General features: G+C 30.0%; 1 protein-coding gene across 2 annotated transcripts in view; it reads left to right on the forward strand.

The window, feature by feature from the left end:
- LOC106685643 (protein TMEPAI) overlaps window positions 1-22140 on the forward strand; it is a 101400-nt gene that overhangs the window by 31377 nt on the left and 47883 nt on the right. Inside the window, exon 1 of one of the 2 annotated variants that reach the window (XM_024359719.2) lies at window positions 19260-19283. The exons of the other annotated variant lie outside the window; for it this stretch is intronic. The gene's annotated coding sequence lies outside the window, so the exon portion shown is untranslated. Of the gene's footprint in view, window positions 1-19259; window positions 19284-22140 lie in introns of those variants that run through there. 2 annotated transcript variants of the gene reach the window in all.

The following is a 22140-nucleotide window of genomic DNA, read 5'->3' on the forward strand; positions in this document are numbered from 1 at the left end:
TTCTGATGGAGACCTGACAATGGGTAGATTCTCCACATGTTTTTATCATGTCATAATATCACTTACAGCAAATTTACTTGATGTGTATATATGTTTACAGTTGTAAATATCAATAAATAAATTATTAAAAAAAAAAAAAAATTAGAAAATTACATCAAATATAGTCCGACCAGATGACACCTATCGGCCGGTGCCAAAATCACATACACAAATGATAAACATTAATGAAATATGAGTTACACGATTATTAGTGCGCTGCGGAAGCTAGAGTAATACAATATGAATTTATTTCTGTCGATAAAACTAATAATTAGATAAAAGAAATACAACTAAATACAAAATACTAAAATGAAAACAAGGTAAAATTTAAAAAATGAATGAAATTAATAAGTAAATAATAATGATACGAACTAACAATTAATAACAATATGTTAATAGAATCGTAATAAGTATGGAGTAGACTTGATTAAAAACATGAATACAATATAAAAAAAACATAAAATATATAATAAATATAATATTATCTGTATTGTGTGACACTATTTATCAGGATCTGATTCAGCTTGGTTAAATTAGTCTTGAATTTTTTTTTTTTTTTTACTTTCTTCCTCTGCTTTCATTCACTTTTTATTCATATATTAGTAAACGAAGATTATAAACTAAAATATAAAATTATAGCCATTTCAATTTTATCTTATTAGAGTATTGTTCATCCTGCTTTCGCATCGTTTTCATGTTCTGTATTTTTTTTTTTTTACTTTATTATCATATATGATTAAAAATTTATATAATTATTAATGTTCCAGTGACTAATATTATTTTATTTTTAGAAGTAAGAGGTCTCTACATTTTTTCGTTAGCCACCTCTTTCTTGTATAAATGAAAGATAAAATGAAAAAAGATATATTTTCAATTACTTTAGTATATATTGTTCGTCATGGTGTTATATATGTGGAGATATTTTGTATGATTGCCTAGATCTCTGTTACAAGGATAAGACAGGGTAGGTGAAGCAGAGAGGCCTAAATATTGATCGGAGTCCTCAAGTTCTATCCTGCAGGACATCTTGTCGCCAGGACACCTTCCTCAATAGGCCCAATTCATTGTTTTCTCCCTTAGAAATAATTCCATTAATATATTAAAATTATATAATTTTTAATATTAAAATTATATAATTTCAACTATTTTACAATAGTTGTAAATATCCAAGTTTTATTGGAAAATCTATTCCTGTATGTAATTGACTGATCGTGTGTGATATGTAAAAGGAAGATGGTCGCCGTAAAAGAACTCGAATAGTAATCATACTATTGTGAGCCAACGTTTCGCCCCACTTTTTAGGAGTTAATAAAGGCTAAAAAGATGCAAACAACTAAAATAATGTAAGTTAAAAATGGGTAACATCAAATAAAATAATACCAAAGGCATGGCTAAAAATGATGTAAAATACGTAAAAGTTACTATAACATACTGTAATAGTTAATATAATATAACACGTTTGTATATGAAAGTTAATATAACATATTAACTTTCACATATTTTAATTCATTTAAATTTGCGCTTTGTTACACCATTTTAGTTGTTTGTACCCCGTTGAGTGTTGTTTGAACTTATATTTGAGTTCTTTTGACAACGCCTGGACCATATTCCTTTTATATTTAAGTTTTAGTTTAATGAATCAATATGAAATAATTTTTTTTTTTTATACTAATATTTACGAAAAATATACACTTTTTTGTTTGTGAAATTAACTAAATTGTAAATTTACTATAAAGATAAACATGACATGCTACAGAGATCTTTGGGGAAAACCATTCTTTAATAATTTATTATTAAATGTCGAATTTGACAAATATCTAAATTTCAATAAATATTTATTTTTTTTTTTAGACAGATTTATTCAGTAGTAATAAAAAAATTTCCATTTTTCCTCAATAATTTTTCTATTATTTTAACACTGTAGTGTAGAAAAAATAAGTAATTTAAACAGAGATTATAAACTAGTTAATGTTATACTAAATACTATGAGATACTGAATACTGTAAACTAGTTAATGTAATACTAAATACTATGAGATACTGAATACTGTAAACTAGTTAATGTGTTAATGACTTACGGTAAATAATTTGACAAAGGCAATATGGCTTGCAATTATGATGATAACCTATGGTTTGGGCTTTGATAGTGTAATAAGATCCTTGAAAACGGCCGGAATGGCCGAAACGTTGGAGTGTCAAAATAATTTAAAAAATGGTTGTTTTTTTTTTTTTTTTATAACTACTATGTATAGTTATACTTGAATAAATACCTAGCATTTTTTTTGACCCTGTAATTGCAGTTTCTTTTAAGATCAGCCCCAGTCCTTATTCTCTAAGCGGTTTGTAATATAGTTGATATCCAACTCCATCCTAGAGCACTTCACTCCAAGCATGTTGGTGACGCGTATTCGTTATCTATGGATAAGGACCTGCGTATTGGATCCATTTTCACTCATACACCATAATCATTGAAAAATTATTTAAAAAATGAAAATTAAAGCTAATCTCATCAAAACACTTTCGCCCTTCGTGTTAGTATCCTTTGACGATAGTCCACTTACAAACCCGCTGTTTAAGAGTTCATCTCAAGAAGCAACAAACATGAAACTGCTCATACAACCTTTAAACTATATAAATCGGACAGTAACTTTTCTCATTTCATTTTTCGCTCCAAATGAGGAAAACTCCAAAATCCAAATTAAACGAAAAAATTATCATCTAAAAGGCGTATTTGGATAAGCGGAGTTGAGATTTGGAACTTCATTACACAAAGTTCACCTTACTAAGATTTTTATTATTTAAAATCCCTCAATTTAATTCAAATACAAATTAGCTATAATGTTCTAACTGTCCAAAATCTTTCAGATTTAGTAGGAAGTAGTCTCTATACAGCCATTTTATTGTCAATTTCACTTTTAATTTTGTTATGCCTTGACTGCAGATAAAATGGGAAATTATTGATGCATCGATTGTCCTATTTACTATTTGCAATAAGCAATATGCTCACGAGTTAATTAAAATAGTTGATATTGGCTATTCAATAAAAAAGAGCGGTATCTCATTGATCTGTTTGTGAGTGATAATTTTTAATGAATCACGTTGTCTGCATGTCGGCCATCATTTTTTACTCAACGACAGGCCAGGAATAAGGATTCTTTCTAATAAATTATGGCATACTTTTTTTTTTCCTACTGAACAGTGGTTCATGAAATGTATACATACTCATTGATGATATGCTCTAACTCCTAAAATAAACATGTTTGTTTTCTAGTTCAAATATAGTTTATATGTTCGATTTGTTTAATTATTTTTTTTATATTATATATTACTTTAGTCTTTTGCATGAGGAAGATATGGAAACAACAGTCGAGTCTCACTCATATTCTCACCTTGTCCGTGCGTAAGCCACTAAAAGAAGAATTCCTGGGGTGTGCCTGTAAAGTAACGTAAAGTTGTGATATCTCGACTTTGATGACCCTGTGCTAACGTAGGGTTAACTTTATTCTGTTCTGTGCCTATAAAGGTTTTTTTTTTTTTTTTTTTTTTTTTTTTTATTTATTGTAATTTACAACTGTACAAAATAATACAACAGGTAAATATGTAGTATGTTCCTATAAAGGTAAATTTTAAACTGAATGTACCCTGCTTAATGCATGCATTGTAGTGAATGTTATACTTAATTTATATGAAGATACTGACTCTATCACATACTAAGTACAACTACTATCTACAGGCTACTATATCCAACTTGTCTTCTAGTGGATCCTTCAGTAGTTCTTGTCGACTGCTCTGCAACTACTCCCCCGAATGTTAGCCTCCCATTTTGCATCATATTTCTTATATACACCAGATAATCAAGGTGGGATGAGAAAAACTAAGATTGGGTATTTTTACCAACCTTCTCCACCTTTATAAATAAATATATCAATTTGAGATGTTCTTAGTGATAGTATTGTAAGCAGCTGCCTCTTCCTGCCTCCCTCTGGGTACGCCCATGGTGGTCTCCATGGATTTACAAACAACAAGTTGAGAAGGAACGCTCCTCCTTGCAGATGGAATGCCACATCTCCTGTACCGAGATAGCTGACCATGATCCTCCCCAAAGTAATATCCGAGGATCACCCAAAAGGCATCCGGAGCGAACACCCACCGCTCGCCCCGTTCAAGAATAGACCTGGCGTAACGACGGTCAATATTTTTGCCGGCTGCCAAAGGCTCTACTCCGCACTGACGCAGAGAGTCCTCTTATTTTAGCCCGGGTCGTCCGATCGCATATGTTCTCTAAGGGGGAGAGTTCCTCTTGGCCGCGATTTAGTGCATACAGTGCTTCGTGCGTTCCATGTTCCAACGGTAATCATCCGGTAGTTATATCACTTACTGAGTGAGCTATTCGTGTTGTTTGTGAGGAACATTTACGAGTAATTGCAACACTGAATTGGATATGCCTCATGCAAGTAAGTAACGCTATGTGTCTTTCGAACTCTATTAACGTTCGTTTCAATTTGATTGCAGTAGGACTCTCATTATCCGGAGCTCTATTAACCGGGTTACAATTAACCAGGGTTCCGAGGGAATATATTTTTTTAATAAGGTGATTTTTAATTTTTATATGATTTATTTTATATGCATAATATTTATTTAAAATAATGAAAGTGGTTGCAGAAGCAAACCTTTAAGTATTGCACGAACGTTGTTTAATTAATAAATAACAACGCCATTGTATTTTTTTTTTTTAAATTCACATTCATTGTCCCTACTAAGGCTTTATTTTCCAATAAAATTCTTATAGATAGTTGACATAAGGTACACAGTTAATGAGATGAACTACAAATAAGTTCATTGTCCCAATTCTATTTACGTACACATTTTCCTTTTGTTCCAAAGAAATCTGTCAACTTTTCAAGTCCTGAGTAACTGGCCACATTTAGGATGTCTTGAATCAGACCTATTTCAGAGATTTTATTTTTTTAATGGAAACCTATTGTGAGATTTTTAAGGATTATTTTGTATATGGAGACATTTTTCCATGATGAGATTATATTATAATTTATTATGAATTCCTTAAGGATTAAACAGCACACAAATTTTAATAAATTACATAACATTCTATTACTCTTGATAAAAATAAAACTACCTTTATTACTTTTATTATAAATATTTATGTAATATTTAAATAAAAAAATAATAATAAATAGTTATATAGGCTATTTCATTTCATATACTTAAAGAATAAAAATCAATTTTATTTTATGGCAGATTATTATTTAGGAATAAATTTTATGTATTCCTAAATAATAAAAATCGAGAAATAAATTTAATTAAGAAATGATAATTTTTTTAAATGACTTACAACTGAAAAGAAATGCTTTTCTAAATTATAAATTCACAAATCCCTCAAATATATATATATATAAGTTTTTTTAATTACGAATTTATATATAAGTGTATATATGCAATATTACCTCTTGTAACTCATTTACTTTTGCATCAAAAGTGAACCTCACTCGAAATAGCATTAACAGACTATGAATTCACGTAACGTTTACCTACTTATCATGAATAAATACATGTACAGTTTGGTTACATAAAATGCATCTAATTTCTGTAGAGAACATTTGTTTATGTGCATATAACCTTACTCAATGTAGTTCATTATGTGTGAATAGAGGATAAATTGTTTAAACATGAACAATATAGAGATTCATGAATAAGAACTTACTTGAATTTAAAAAGATGGAAGCCTAAGATATATGGGAATTAGTCATTTTAGCCATAGCTAAAACTGGTCATTATGGAAAAAAATGTATTTTACGTAAACACATCATCGGATTAAAAAAAAAGAAATTAAATATACTAAAAAATTTGTTACCTTACATCTACTATAGCTCAAATAGTAATTATAATTTCAAAACAGTATTACAATAAAAGTGGTTCAAGTAGATGCAGGTTACTTATAATTATAATTTGATTTCTTTAATTAATTACGGTCGTTGAAGTAGTAGAAGTTGCTTATAATTGTAATTATTTTTCTTTAATTTGAAATTTCAATGATTAGCGAGTAATTACTGGCGAATCATAATTCTACTTCTTCAATTCCAAACTGCAATAATTGGTATGTTATTAAACTTGCCTTCTACAGTTACAAATGCATTGGTTCGAGTATTTACAAGTTAATTGCAATTTTATTTCATATTGCAATAATTTAGAAGTAATTGTACTTATGAAATTAGATTTTGGCCTAACATTATTAGTAATATTGTGTTTATATATAAATGTAAAATATTTATTCATTTTGAGTCAATGTTTTTATTATATTATTTTACTATTAAATTTTTTTTCAAGTATTCCAGTCGAGACGTATATCAGGTGGGGTGGGATAAATCAGGATAGTTTAATAACTTATGATTATTCTATTAAATATCATTCGAAAATATATAGAAAAAATCATTAATTGTACTTTTTTTTGGAATTTGTTTCATTACTTGTACACCATTTATACATTTTCTGCTAATTTGGTTGATTTAGATATAGCATTCGACTTATATGGACAATCTAACCAAACATGAACTCCTGTGATAATTATGTTGAAAGGTGTTATCATCCCAATTATTGCCGGAGAAAGAGATGCCGACCAATCCGTTGGTACGGTTAGAGAACGGGTTAGGGCAGACAGAGGGCCGCTAGTGTACAGAAATAGACGACCCAACAATACAGCCAGACTGAAATAGTGCCTCTCGCAGCCGTCCAACTCAGACACAGAGGCGGCAGCTTCTAGCGGTAGGGGTTCTATAGTATCTATTAACGAGCCTCAAATAGTAATTACATATTTAATAACAATAAATAATAATAATTAACTGAATATATCACAGTGGTATGAAAATAGTATAAAGAAAAAAAAATGAATAGTTAGGGTCCACGTAGATGGACGATTTTCAAATCACAGGCAATTTGAAGTCGCATTTCAATGAAATGGCTTCTAAAGATCACAATACAGTTGTGCGATGCAAGTGCTGCATGGAGGTTGTCGGATTACTGAAAGGTTCATATTAAACACAGTATTAAGGAAAAATATTGTAAAAAAAATTAACAATATGAATGCACATAACTATTTTATTTATTTAATTTGTTTTTACATTTTTTTTTGCAAACGTTGGCGGTTTAAAGTTTAAAAAAATCAATCTTATTTAAAGATGTCGGGATTTTTATTCCGTCAGGTGATTTTTATAACAGCGGCTACACTTTGGTTTTCATTTACCCTCCAGTAATTAATTTGTTAAAATATAATAATATAGTTCATTTATAGTTTAAAAAAAAATAATAAAGAAAAATTTAAAAATACTCTTTGCACGGATGTATTTAAAACCAGATAAAAGAAAATGAATATTTGTAGTTATAACTTGTAGTTTTACAGAATTAAATGATTTTTACAATAGATATTATGTATTTCTAATTCCAGCAAAATATATTATGAACACTTCCATAGGAATTACAATACCCGATATCTAAACTGTCTACAAATTTACACTTACAATTTTCAAAGGAATTATAATAGCTTGCCTATAGTTTGAGAAGTTAAAAATATCCTTAACACATGTTCACTTTTATTTGAAAACAAAGATGTTATTTCCTGCTCGAAAAAAGTAACTTTTATTTTTTACAATAGTTCAGATTACTAGAGAGTTCGGAGTACCGTATTTTTATAAGTTTTTCGAGAAAAAAATTACTGTATTTAGGTCTTAATTGAAAGCTTAAAAAAATTATTGGAAGAAGATAGTTGATAGTAAGAAATAGATTGGAGGAAGATGGTCCGGTTGGCGGTCAATAAAGGTACCAAAATAGTAAAAGAAAACTATTTATTGTTAACCAAGGTTTCGACCCACTTTGCAGGGCTTCGTCAGGATACAATAAAGAATGTTAAAACGTAAAATGCTCGGGTTCAAATCCTACATCACAATTTTCTTAGTCGGTTTTTCTTGGCAGCCATCGTTGACCGTGTTTGGATTCCCTCCGGTGTCCACCCGGCCTTATAGAGTGGGTATGGGTATTGAATAAATGTCTGGCAGTCGAGCGTGATTTTGACCTTCACCTCCTTGCACAACCGTTGGTCTAGTAACAGTACTTCCTTACAACAGAATCTTTAAAGCAGTACTGTACCCCTTACCCTTCATTGTTTTTAAACTTAAAATTACTCTATTTTGACTGAAATTATTGACCTGGGTAATATGGCCTGCAAAACGTTTTTAAAAATGATTTGGTTGTAATATTTATATTTAAGATCGTCCTTGAGGATGCCCGAATGGGCCAAAACGTTGGACTTATAAAGAAATAAAGATTTTTTTGAGACTTGAGGGATAAATTTTTTTTTATTTAAACAATAATAACCAGTTTCGAGTAAGGGGAAAGATTATATATATCATATTTAACTTTTTAAATGCGCTTTTCTCATTTTATGTCTACTTACTTGTCCAAGTTTCCAGAGCGCTGTTGTTCGTTTTTCAGGTTTTATTTTATTGTTTTTCCCTAGAGGCAATTTCTGGATCTGCTACTGGCTTCATTCTTATATTTTTTTACGTAATAAAAAAAAACTACAAATACTACCTATTACTACTAAGGAATGTTATTACAAAAATTATGCCTATTAATCAAATGTTCAGAAATATTATTCCTTAAAACATATAGATAAACATTAAAATTTTAAAAAATTAATTGAGTTGACAAGCTTCCCGAATACCGTAGGAGGAGAAGGGGACAATGTTTGCCTAGGAGGCGAGGAATTCGGCCATTGCCGTGGCGAGGCTAGATATAGACGGCCGCTGTTGAGCGGAAGTCGAAGCCCGCACATTCCCGCGCCCGCCGAAACCATTTCCCGCCACACTAGAGCTACCAGATCCGAACCTATTTAGCCTTCAATGACGAGCAGTGCGTCAAAGGGTCTAAGTATAGGCTGCATTGTCTAGCGGTTTGTTTGTTTATCGTCGCCCAAACATGCATTCGAACCGGAACAATCAAGGCCTTCCCATACTTTTCCTCAATTAAATCTCTTCTCTGCTAATTATTTTTTTAATTCCTTACAAAAAAAAAAAAAAAGGTTATAAGAAGAAATTGTTCATAATTTCTATTTCGCGGATAGATTTGATTTCTATGCAATCTAATAAATCAATATCGATATAGATAAATCTTTCATGAATCAAATCATTAATGAAAAATTCAACACAGCTCACATCAGCAGCCTTAAAAAATAATGAAAAAATTTAGAAGGTAAATCCAGTGGCGTAATAAGGGGACAGGAGGGCGGCCTGCCCCGGGCAGCATTTTTAGGGGGTGACAAAATTTCACAATAAATACTATCTTGTAAAAATTTGAACCACTTCATACCATGACTTTTCGTAGCGGTCAATGAAGGAATCAAAATAGTAAAATAAAACTATTGTTAACCAACATTTCGCCCCACTTTGCAGAGCTTCGTCAGTACTGCCTGATTGCAATATAGATCTCAACTCAGTTGACGAACAATAAATAACAGACGTTGATTAACAATAAATAGTTTTCTTTTAATATTTTGATAGCTTTATTGACCGCTACCTAGACTATCTATCTACAATCTACTTCATACGCTCAACTATCTTTCAAGATAAATAGGATTGTTCTCATTGAAAAGTTCTTTAGAATGACCGTATATTTTAGTCTTTTAAATTGAAATTTTATGGAAAATTAAATCACTTCAAACCACTATAACACATATTTAAAAAAATAACATATGTGCTAGCTAACTTTGAAAAAAATACTGAATCACCGACTTTATTTACTTTGACGACTACTACATCATAAAATTAAACAAACTTAAAATACACAACATGCTGCTTGGACCTATATGGACTTACACCACTCAGGTGTGGGACCTTTAAAATCACATACAAATCATCACAACAAGGATCCGAACATACTGACATAACAAAACAGTACACAACTTTTCATGACTCACTCGCTGGACACCTTAACCTACTAGTACAAACATTACTAACTGACACACTACCACTGTATCCGACATAACTGAAACGCCTCCGGTGCAGGGATCTTCTACATCTAGTGGATACCAGGAGTGCCTTCATTAGAACGTTTCTCCACTCTTGAATTCATACTAATACTATACGGTGGCTGTGAAATAAATCACAAATTTTTAGTAAATGTCCTTCTGGCATATCATTTGTTCACAGAAACGATTTTTTTACTCAAACTTTTACCAACAGACGGCAATTGCCACATTTGGTTGTGCATCTGTCTGTAGTCAAATCCATTTAGTTATACTTGCGACCTTTAAACTAATTTTGTTGAAACGTTTAAAAATTGATATCAAAATTGTCCCTTATTAATTTCATTATTTACACACTTTAATATTAATTATTTCTCTTGACTCGTATATATTTCGAAAACGCCTCGTCCGATTTGGCTCATAGTCGAAGTTCAGTGTATCAATTGTACCGTATAAATTTTCATCCACTATTTGCGTTGAAGTATTTTGATTGGCACACATATATTTCAAAACGGCTCCTTCTTAGATTTTATTCTCAGGCCAAAGTTCAAATTTATTGAAAAGATAAAATAATATTCATAGACTGATGAGACATACTCCCCTTTTCTCTATATAACTGCTGAGCTGGAAAATTCAAATCGCTGATTCTAGGGAATTCGAACTATTTGTTGCCCTGTTTTTTTTTTATCTATATCAGTATAAAAACATTTCAGAGAGAGATTAAAAACCATTATATTACAAAGTATTTCAAAAGAACAGAATAATTACTTATATGATTCTCAATATTTGGTGCTTGCGTTGAGTATGTGTGTGCATACTGCAAACAAGCTTAAGAGAATAGGTTTGAAAACTTTTTAACATAAGTTGATAACTTATAATCTCTTAAATGTGGTTTCTTCTCTTGGAATTTAGTTTTAAACATTGGATCAGACCTAAGCAATGCTTTACTTGATTGTAGTTGAAAGTAAGACTGAATAAGTGACTTATCACTTATATGGTCTTAACCAAATACCAGTGATAGAGAAAATACTGGAAATTATGTGAACTTGGGGAAGGGAAAAATTACTTGGTGAAGAAGAGATTGGGCCTAGCTTGCTTGAGTTATGGTGCTAACAAGAGCAAAACTGCATCCTGTATAGTCATAGACATGAAGACACTTATGCAATCTATTAAATCCTCAAATATGCCATGTAAGATTTTTAATGGTTGTAAACGACATGAAAGCAGTTTATAGTGCTGTTAAGATACATTGCAGCCTAATATTACTGGTGGATTCTTGTAAAGTTTGTTCTATTCCAAAGAAATAGAATATAATAATATAAGTAATATAATATTATTATTAATATACATATAATTCTAATTTGAAATAAAACCACCAGGTGCAGATGAACACGTCTGTTACAAGAAGGTAATGAATCAGTGCTTGCAGCAAACTATACTCTATGCGCAGCTATTGTGCACATTGAGAGCACATCCAGACAGACATGACGCTGAGAGGTCGAAGACATGGGGAATATAGGTCAGGCAGCCGTAACCTTGGTGACTCTATCGAGCGCCACGTGGACCACCACGTGTCATCGATCGCTTTCACTATCGTTCCCGTGCCCGCCGCTTCAACTCCCGCTCTCCCGCCAAAACAGTCGTTTTCGCTCTCTGTGTACATTTAAATTTGTACCCATTATTCGCTGGAGAAAAAGTTTTTTGTTAACGTATCGCCAAGTGCTAATAACATATTTTTATGATACTATGTTATCGGACGAGTGATTGTCAAGAGTTTCAATAACGTCAATGAAAAAATATTGACTATGTAAGTTTTATTAGAATCAAGTATACTCATTTTTAAAAAAAATGTAAAAAAAACTTTCAATAATTAATACAAATTTATAGTAAAACACTGAATTATGAATGTAAAAAAAAATATTAAAAAATACAATCAATTTTTTACAAGTTCAATTTGATGTGTTTGTCTGTTTAATTTTATTTCTAGGAAGACCTAAAAGGAAAATATTTTGACCCACCTGTTTAAAAATAAACTAAAAAGATTTATTTTTATATATAAATCAAAACAAAAATAAAGATTTTAAAAGCTAAATATTTGGAAAGAATATTTCTGTTTCTAATAAAATATAATTCATTCTATTTTTATCTAAGAAATTACCATGAGTATTTTATTATTGCGTAATAATATTCAATGTGGCGGTACTAAATTTAATGATTTTTATATCATTTACTGAATAGCTTACCTTAAATATAGGTTCAATAATTTTATAATGTAATAATATAGTATAATTTATCAATATGTTTGAATAAATTATATTATTTAAATCATTTTTATAAAAAAAATTAAGTCTGTATCGCTAAAACCCATGAAGAATCAGGGGGACAGTACTTTGTAAGGAAGTACTGTTACTATACCAATGGTTGTACAAGGAGGTGATTTGGTCAGAATTACGCTAGACCGTCAGATTTTCACCCAATAAATTAATATAATTTCCAAAAACTACAACTCTTACATTATTAAAGTATTTTTGTTTATTAATTTTACTAGTTATAGTCTAATAGTAAGCATATATAATATTGACTTGTATCTAGCTAAACCATTTTGTTGAAATTTTTAAACCAAGAACTAGTTACAACACAATTTTTTTCCTATTATAAATAATTATGCAACCATCAGTCTGCAATTGAAAAATAGAAAATTAGAATTTTGTTATTATGTTTTTGATGACTGCACAAGTAAGAATTTCTATTTATTTTAAATGATTCCATCAACAGTTTTTTTGACAAATTAAATTTCCACCCTAAAAAAGTTGTCAGTTTATTTCAATATTTGAATTTTCTCTCGAGAACTAGTGTTACGAATACACATTTTCAATAAAAAATTAACTTATTAACATGAAATACTTAGAAAATTCTTTAATTAAGTTCTTTGACTGCTATCCAATGCCCAAATCGGATATGATGACATTTTGCTTAATTTTCAGCTGTCTCTATTCATATAAACTTTATAGTGATGGTCTTTAAACCGTTTATAGTTATTATTAACATTTTCTTTCATTTATACATTTCTTTATTCTTATTCTTATTAATTTATTTTAGTTTTTTCGTTTAGCGAATACTTTTGTTATCATTTACATTTTATTTTTCGTTTTTCTATTTTTTTTTTCTTTTATTCTTCTGTTATATTGTATGTATGAATATTTGAACACTAATAGTTAATGGCCTTGATTTGCGAATGAGTGTATTAATCCTCTTCAATAAAATAAAAATATAGGGTAAAAATGTATTAATGTATTGATACACTAATTTTTTTTTTGCAAGTCTTATCCACTGAATATTTGAACTATTACTTGTATGTATTTTTTATGCATTTATTAGTGTGGATATAGATTTTATTAGACAAAAATGCTACTATAAGAACACCTCCCATTAATGGACAAAAATATATATCATTGTTCTTGTCCTCTATTGAGAAGATTCAATGTGTTTACTATCGAAATGTAGTTTTAATGCATAGTTTTAGTTTTGTGAAAGGAATTGTGGCTATTTCCTTGATAAAAAGTGAGTAGCGAACCCTTGGAGAGGCGCGACAGACGAGAAGAGCCAAGAGGAGAGAGACAGAGAGGTCTAGACAGGGAGGCACTTTTACTCTCGAAGGTGACGTCAGAAGAGACCCTATGGATACTAGGCCACTAGGGGCGTGGTCTTCTATTATTGATTCCTTCCAGAGCAGCCGTCAGTTCTCTCCACTCTCTGTTTCCTATAATTCTATCTCTATGTATTCCAATTTGTAAACAAACACTTCGCTCCTTAGCTTGTCTTCCCTCTTGTTAAGAATCGATTTTACAATTTTCTATGATAGAACATTATCATTGATAAGTGTATAACTATCTCGTAGTAAGATGAAAGCTGTGCATATTAATAGTAATATATATATACTATTTTTTTTAGTCATATGTATAGGCGTCAAAATTAGGCTTCAGAGCCTTAGAGTGAAAAACAAAATAAAAATGAAATTATAAAACGTGATAAAATATAATAAAATAATGAATTTAAAAAGATAAAAATGAACAACAATAATTAAAAGAATATATAAAATAAGAATAGAATAAATAAAGTAAAACTAATAAATAGAAAGGTACAATTTCTGTTAATGTACATATTTACAATAATAAACAAAAATCTGAAACATTAATTACAGAAAATATATGTTTGAAACTTTCAATTGTTATTCTTCCGGAATTGGGTGGACGGAAGGTGGTCGAAGATACGGGATTTGAAGATTGGAAGGGTATTAGAACTACGAATGAAAGAGGGAATAGAATTCCATAGAGAAGAGGAAAGGATCTACCAAAGGAGGAGGAATCTAAAGGCTGCGGTTCGATGGGACTTACAAATAAGTCTGAAGGCCGTGAGCGGGTATCGCGGGAATGCACTGAGGATTTAAATTGAAGTAAATCAGAGATGTACGATGGACGGCGGGATAATTTATTTAATGTAAATAAAGAATAATAAAATTATTTTTTTTAGTGATCTTTTTCTGCAGTATAAGTAGAAATCACGAAATAAGGCGGTATACATGTTTCCATACAGTAGGACTTAGCCTCAGAAATAATTCAGCATTTTAATTTTTAACGTCAGCCGCGCAATCTTGTCTATTTTATGTTCCGCTCAGTTGTATAAATAGAATATTTTTAAAATAATAAAACTATGTTATTCGTGTATTTTACATGTCATTCACTGACTTGATCACAATATCCCAAAAACTAAAGTCTAAGCTAGGTCTCCCTTATGAAATTTATAAGGAAAGGGTGGATTAAAAAAAATAATCCAATTAGTTTTTTTTAATTTAGTCATTGACCCTTACAACTGTGTTTACATAAAAAACTAGCAATTTTTAATCTACTAAATCTGATGTAAGATCATAATGGTGTGACACAGGCATGTAGAGGAACTACCCATTGGTAGCACTCTAATAATATTTTTACATTAGGTCCCGAGGCCATCTCCTATTCAAGCGTCTCAGGAGATTATCAGTGGTGGAAGATTGGCAGTCCCAAAGCTCAACACCGTATGTCCATGTAGACCTTATTCTTTTGTAAAGAATTGGAAGTTTAGACTGTTTGTATAGTAAGTGTTTCTGTAGTTGGAATCGATGTGCAGTTGCCTGTTTTTTCAGTCTCGTTTGAGGGTAAGAGCAACATTAATAAAGGATGCTATGCTAGGGCAGTCGTTAGGTTTAAAACAAAATTTTTTTTTTTAATCATTTATTTATTGTTATTTACAACTGTATAACATATATACAACAAGTAAATTTGCTGGAGAGATAGTGACATGATACAAACAAGTGGAGAATATACCAGATATAACTCCAATAATATTTCTAGAGGAGAAGACCCCGAGGCCATTTTCTTCTCAGACGCCTAGGAGAATTATTAGGTAATGAAGGAGAAGCCAGGTTAGAAACAAGTGGATTTGGGTGGTTGGGAAGTTTTCCATGGAAGGAATGGTATCTGGTTTTGGCCAAATCGGCAACATATGGCATTGAGGTCATGATGGATGACTTGATTTGTGACAAAGTAAGGAGCGTTAAGGATATTGGACTGTAAGGATTACATTTTAAAATTTAAATCATCTAGATCAAATCAATCTTAGAAAAGATTTGGGCTTTAAATTCATGTATATTTGATAAATAGTATGTCTATGTTTCTACAGAAAGTCCTTTTATCTTTATCTTAATATATATAAGAACAGATATATCCCTCACTACCTTATTTATCATTCTATCTGAAAAACGATAATGCTTATAAACCTAAAATCAATCCTTATTGCAATAAATATACATGTGCAATTATTGTATTATATGTGCAATACTGGCTGGATTAAAAAAAAAATCGAAAATCGAGTGGTTTTAAAAAATTATTTTAAGACCTAAAAAAGTTAATTTATCACTCTTTTAAAATTTAATTTAATTCTCTATAAAACTATTTTTTCCAAGTAAATTAGGCGTTAAAAATCAACCTTTTATATAAAAATTTACTTATCTTCATGAGATGTTCCCGTAATACTTTTTTAACAATAGTTTTCAAAAAGTAACCAATTTAAAAAAAAATCCAATGAACATTGTTAAAGATCTTTTTTTCAGATGCCTCGGAGGATGATTAGGTCCTCCAACCTGTCCGAGTTGGATAAAGTTAATAGTATTAAAAGATATTGAAGGACACTATGTCCTAGTTTTAAAATCAAGCAAAGTAACTTTAAATGTAAAATAAACAAAAGATTATAGAGGTATTTTTTCAAACATGAAACGCTTCAAGGTATGCCAACTTAGAATTATGTATTAAGATAAAAAAAATTATATTGGATTTTCACTTAGTAACAAAATCAACTCCTTTGAAATATCAATCATCGCTGATAAAGATCTCTTAAACACCGAGTTTCCTTAAGATGTTTACAACAATTATTTTATTGAAATTCTCATTGAGGTTTTGTTGGCTCATTGCATTGCTATTTGCAGCGTTGCAATCGAGCTATAGAGGATGCAGCTGACATAGAGCTAGCTGATAGCTATGATCTTGACTGGAGAGGATTCCCAAGGCCGGCCATTACGTAAGAGGCAGGAGCTAGGTACCGAGAGACTAGGAGGCAAGGACACTACCGCTAGTGCAGTTGTGCAAGCTGCATCCAAGGCCGATGCAGTCCGCAGTCCTTGCCACATCTAGCCAAGGCTACTCTTCATTGTATTCTCTTTTCTCTAGTCCACGTATATTTATTCACGCTTCTCTAGAACACTAGTATTCCTAAGAGAAGTATTCATGAAGTCGTGTAAAAATGTTTTAACATGCTAAATGTTAAAAGTATAGGATTGTGTGCATCCCAATTTAAAATCATATTTTAAATTCAGAGGAGCTCCTAGTGGATTTTCTCGGCAACTTGTTTTATTACCTTGTAATCTTTGCGAAATAATAAAATCTCCAACAGCTCGTCTCCGTACTATCTTTTCTTCTCCTCACTTGTTCTTTGTTTCTTCTCCTATTTTTTTTTCTATTTCTTTATTATTATTTTTATCCACGACTTTTTTAGAGTTTACTCCTAAAACTCCTAACAACTAACCGATGAAGCGACAAAAGACACAATGGTGTGGAGCTAAGTCGTTCTATTTTGTGACGTCATTCTCCATTTAGCAGACCCATTAACAAACTCTCAAACATGTTAAATGTTATATCATTCTAACATGCTAAAAGAAGGAAATATTTCTCCACTTAAAACAACTTTTTCTCTTTAACACGTCATGAATACACCTTAGTATGTATATATTTTCGATAACCAGTCAAAAATAAAAGGATATTGGAGCTCGTTATTTGGTATGACAAAAGTTCGCAACTACTTGAACTGGGTTACCTTAATGAAAATAAATCGACTTTCTTCCATTCTTTCTTGTGGATTTCTATAAGACCTAACGTTTTCCTAGTAGTTGGAGTTAGTAGGACAGCACCTTACCACTAACCCACCCCATTCCCATAATAGGTATTATATTAGACATTAATTATTATTTTGGCTGTCGGGATAACTATCATTACATTATATTTTTTTTTCTAAAAATTTCATATGAAGTTAGATGGACAGGAATTATTTTCAAAAGAAGGATCTTTAGGTGAAATTAGATACTTATTTGAAACGGTGAGGGGATGCATGTAAGTTCAAAGATTAATTATATTATTAAGTGTTCTAAACAAAAATCCTTCATTCACGATAATCCACAAAATGGTGGTGATTTTCGTGAGACTTCAGAATCCCGAAATGTGAAAACTCAGAAATATAGTGCCTGTTGAAACAAACTTAGCGTTAAATTATAATTCAAATCATTAACTTTAATATTATTTATAGGACGAGTCTAACTTAGAAGGTCTGAGTGAAATGTCGTGTTCTGTTACTATTTCGTTGGAAACAAGATTTCGCTGACACGTTCATTAATTTTACCAAAGGAAATGGTTTTTGCAATTGCACAATAAAATGCCTTTCCATTACATTTTTTTGCTCGAAACTTTGAGTTGCAGAAAAAAAACATAATAGTTCTAAATTATTTGTGTTAATTAGATTTAATTCTTTTTAGTTTATTATTTGTGCATTCCTAAGTCCACATAAAATATTAAGACCAAAGGAATGCACACATTAAAAAAAAATTATTACTTTTTAGCAGTTTCTCTGAGAACTTAAATTATAATATTAAAAGATACAATGGATAATAAGGAAAATGAGGTGGGGAACAAAAACTTTTTATAAAATGTAAATAATTCGGTGTAGAGAAGGTTATAGATATTGCTGTGATAAATTTCAACGAAGAAGTTTGACTGCGATTAATAATTTTAATTTAATGTGAACAATTGACTAATTAGGTAATTAGACATAGTTTAAGAAGTACTTATTAACGAAATTATATGATTATCTAATATTTTAATGTCTCAAAGAGTAATATGTGGGCTGATATAAATGACCTGGGCAGTGTAGCCTGCATAGAGTTGTTTTTTAAATTATTTGGCTCTAGAATTGTATTAAGGTATGATACATTATCAATAGTATTGTTATTCTTTTGAAATTGTTGAAGATCATATTTGTAATAAAAGCTGTTCCTTGAGAATGGCCAAATTGGCCGAAACGTCGGAGTTATAAAGGAATAAAAAATGTTTTGAGACTAAAATTAATAAAATTATATTTATTTAAACAATTTTAAATAGTCTCAATAAAGTTTTAAGATTATAAATAAAGTAAATAATTAATTAAATTCAACTAATTATTGACTAATATATTAAACAATGGTTTTTTTAATTTAGGCTTTAATATTGACAAAATTATTATCATTTTCAAAATTTAAATAAAAAAATCTTGATATTATCATTTTCAAAATTTAAATAAAAAAATCTTGATATTATCATTTTCAAAATTTTGCCTATACTAAAGCATAAAATTTGGTAAAAAAATGCTCTAAAATTTAAATTTAAATTTTAAAATAATTTTCACTTAAATGCAATGTTTTCGATATAAGTTAACAATAATCAAATCCTAGTAACTAAAAATGACACTTTTACCTTAGTTTTAGGAGTCGCCCTAAATAACTATTTTTATTAATTATTAATAGTATTATGTAATAGTTATAACTAATTTTTTTTTTTTTAATTTTCAGGTGAGTGCAGATTCCTTTTTGTGTGACTCAATGAGTAAGTTCAAAATATTAAATAATTTATTTTTATAATCTGTATCATATTTAAGATTAATTATTTTAAAATCCATACCCTTACATTTTCTCTTTTATATTGCTCATAAAATTTATTTATTTTTTTTTTTTTTAATTTTAGTTCATTTTATTTGATAATGCATTATTTACATAATGATATTATATTTTAACTATGGATATTATAATTTTTATTTTGGCCATTTTTTTTTAATGCTTTCTTAAAACCTTGATGCAATAGTTGATTTGACACCTTGGGCTGTTATATTAGATGACTGAACGAAGGTCGGAATCCGAGAAAAGTTCACGACCTGCATATCGAGATCAATCGATAGCAAGATAGGAAAGTCGATTCACGCGCACACTATAACGACCTATCTTATTTAATCGGGCGTTACTAAAGCAAAACAATTTTGATTGTTAATATTGAAAACAAATATATAATTGGATGTTACATTCCCGTATCTAATGATTGTGGCAATAGTCCACAATATATCCAATAAATCCACAGTGAAAATGATCTTTGTTCACTTTTGTAAAAATAAGAATTTCAGTGACGTCTTCTGAAGAATGACAAACAGTATGATATTGTTTCTCGTAATTTTACGTTATATTTTAATTAAAATAGCTTCTTTTCTTAAAAAAAAAAACAACAAGTTATTGTTTATTTTAATTTCAACGTATTGCAAGATGGTATCATAGTTTAAGTGGTTACTTTCTCTACTGAGATCGTTCTACAGACTTATTAAAGTAGTTAAAAATTAATTTCTGTCTAAAACACAATCTCTGCAATACCCCAAACACAAAATAAAAATAAAATTTGTCAGGTATGCCAGGAAAAAATATAACTTCTTGTGAAAAAGGACGAGTCATATCCGACAATTCTTAAAGGCTCTAAAGAAATTTTCATAACCGTTAAGTTTTTAAATTTTATTTTGAACGACTATTTAGAATCCTTACACAAGACTGAAAAGACTGGAAACTGCAGATAGGTTTCGACTAAGTGTAGTAAGTGCTGTAAACTTACTAGACAAACGGTCTAAACTTCCAATTCATTACAAAAGACTGATCTACATGGCAGTAATAAGATCTATCTGGACATACGGAGTTGAGCTTTTGGGTTCTACTGAACCTTCGAATTCCTTTCGTATCCAATCCTTACAGTCTAAAATTCTCAATTCTCCATACTTTGTCACAAATGAAATCATCCATAAAGACCTTAATGTACCATATGTAACCGATCTAGTCCAAACCAAATATCAATCCTCCTATTATAATTAAATTACCCACTAGTTTCTCAGCTTGCTTCTTCTTCCGTTCCTGACAATTCTCCAAGGTGCCTGAAAAGAAGAAGCTCTCGAGACCCTCTAATGTGAAAATGTTATTAGAGTGCTACTAATGGGTAGTTTCTCTACTCGGCTTTATACCATTATGATTTTACATCATATTTATTATGTAAATATCAATAAATAAATAAAAATGTATTATTATATAATTAACAAATGAGTTGCCTTTTCGGTAATTTAGATACTCGCAGTTTTCTGAGTGGATTCTTCGTATTTCATTCTAATTTTTCAGTTAGAAATATTATTGACTAAGTGTCCTTCCAAGTTCTAAATAATACTTATTAACAAACATTATTGTTGCTACATACGTTTTGTGAATAAAATGTATCAGTTTTATTTTTCATGGAAATCAGTTTTATTTTATTTTATTTTTTCATGTATTTAATTGGAGATGATTTTTGTAAATCCTTTAAAATAATATTTCGAAAAAATATATATATTATACAATATAGATTATTATGGTTAACAATTTTTCATATTCAACCTAATCCTAAGAAATTATATATGTGTGTTACAATATTTTTATATCTCAATAAAAAATCATTAAACACAGTACATTTTATCACAGTAGATTATTTCGAAAACTAATTTAAAAATTATGTTTATCTTTTAATTACTAAAAACTGAAAATTTCTAAAGCATAAATTAAAAAAAAATAATGTTTTGCCTTTTATTATTGTTAAATGTAATATAAATATTTATTATTATAAAAATATCTCTTATTTACTTCAGAAATATTTTTACTAATAGAAATAAATATATTTTTTTATCTATACTATACTAACAATATGATAATAATACTCAATAAATTTTCGGCAAAAGAATATAAAATGCACTTGATTTTTATTAATAGTAAGTACTCTTGCCTCCATTGAGAATGGTGTCCTATGACGACATTGCGGCCCTCTCTTGTGCCTAAATCCATGGATTGAGTGGTGCTGTCACTCAATCAACCACGAACAATGCACTGTCAGCTGCACTCAGGGTCTCTAGCTCTTGCATCTGGGCAGGTAGAGCAATGAAGGAGTCCCGTTTATTATATAATTTATATAATAAACTCAATTTGATTATATTAAAAAAAAAAAATGTTTGAAATCTATGAAATCGTGTGCTGGACACATCCCCCCCCTCACGTCATACTCCAACGTTTCCCAAAATGTTTCGCTATAGCACCTATGTCAGGCTGAAAAAAAATGTCGTCACAATTATTCTTAAAACTGTTGTGTATATTGGGAAATAAGGAAAACAACGCAAAGTAAATGCTGGAATGTACTGTTTATTTGCTTGTATAATTTTTTTTTGCAAAATTTTGAGAAAGTGGCATTTGCGTGCGGTATCGCTGGCATTCTCTCCTATCATGTTTATTTCAAACAATTATTTCAATGAATATAACACTAAAAAGCCAAAACTAGGACACGGGTTTTGTCATAAGCAAAATAATCATTCTTCAATAACAATAATTGTTTATTTTTCTATTTTTTATTAGATACGTCAACG

The sequence above is a fragment of the Halyomorpha halys genome, unplaced genomic scaffold, assembly GCF_000696795.3.
Source record: "Halyomorpha halys isolate HHAL.00 unplaced genomic scaffold, Hhal_1.1 Scaffold720.1, whole genome shotgun sequence".
Lineage (NCBI taxonomy): Eukaryota > Metazoa > Arthropoda > Insecta > Hemiptera > Pentatomidae > Halyomorpha > Halyomorpha halys.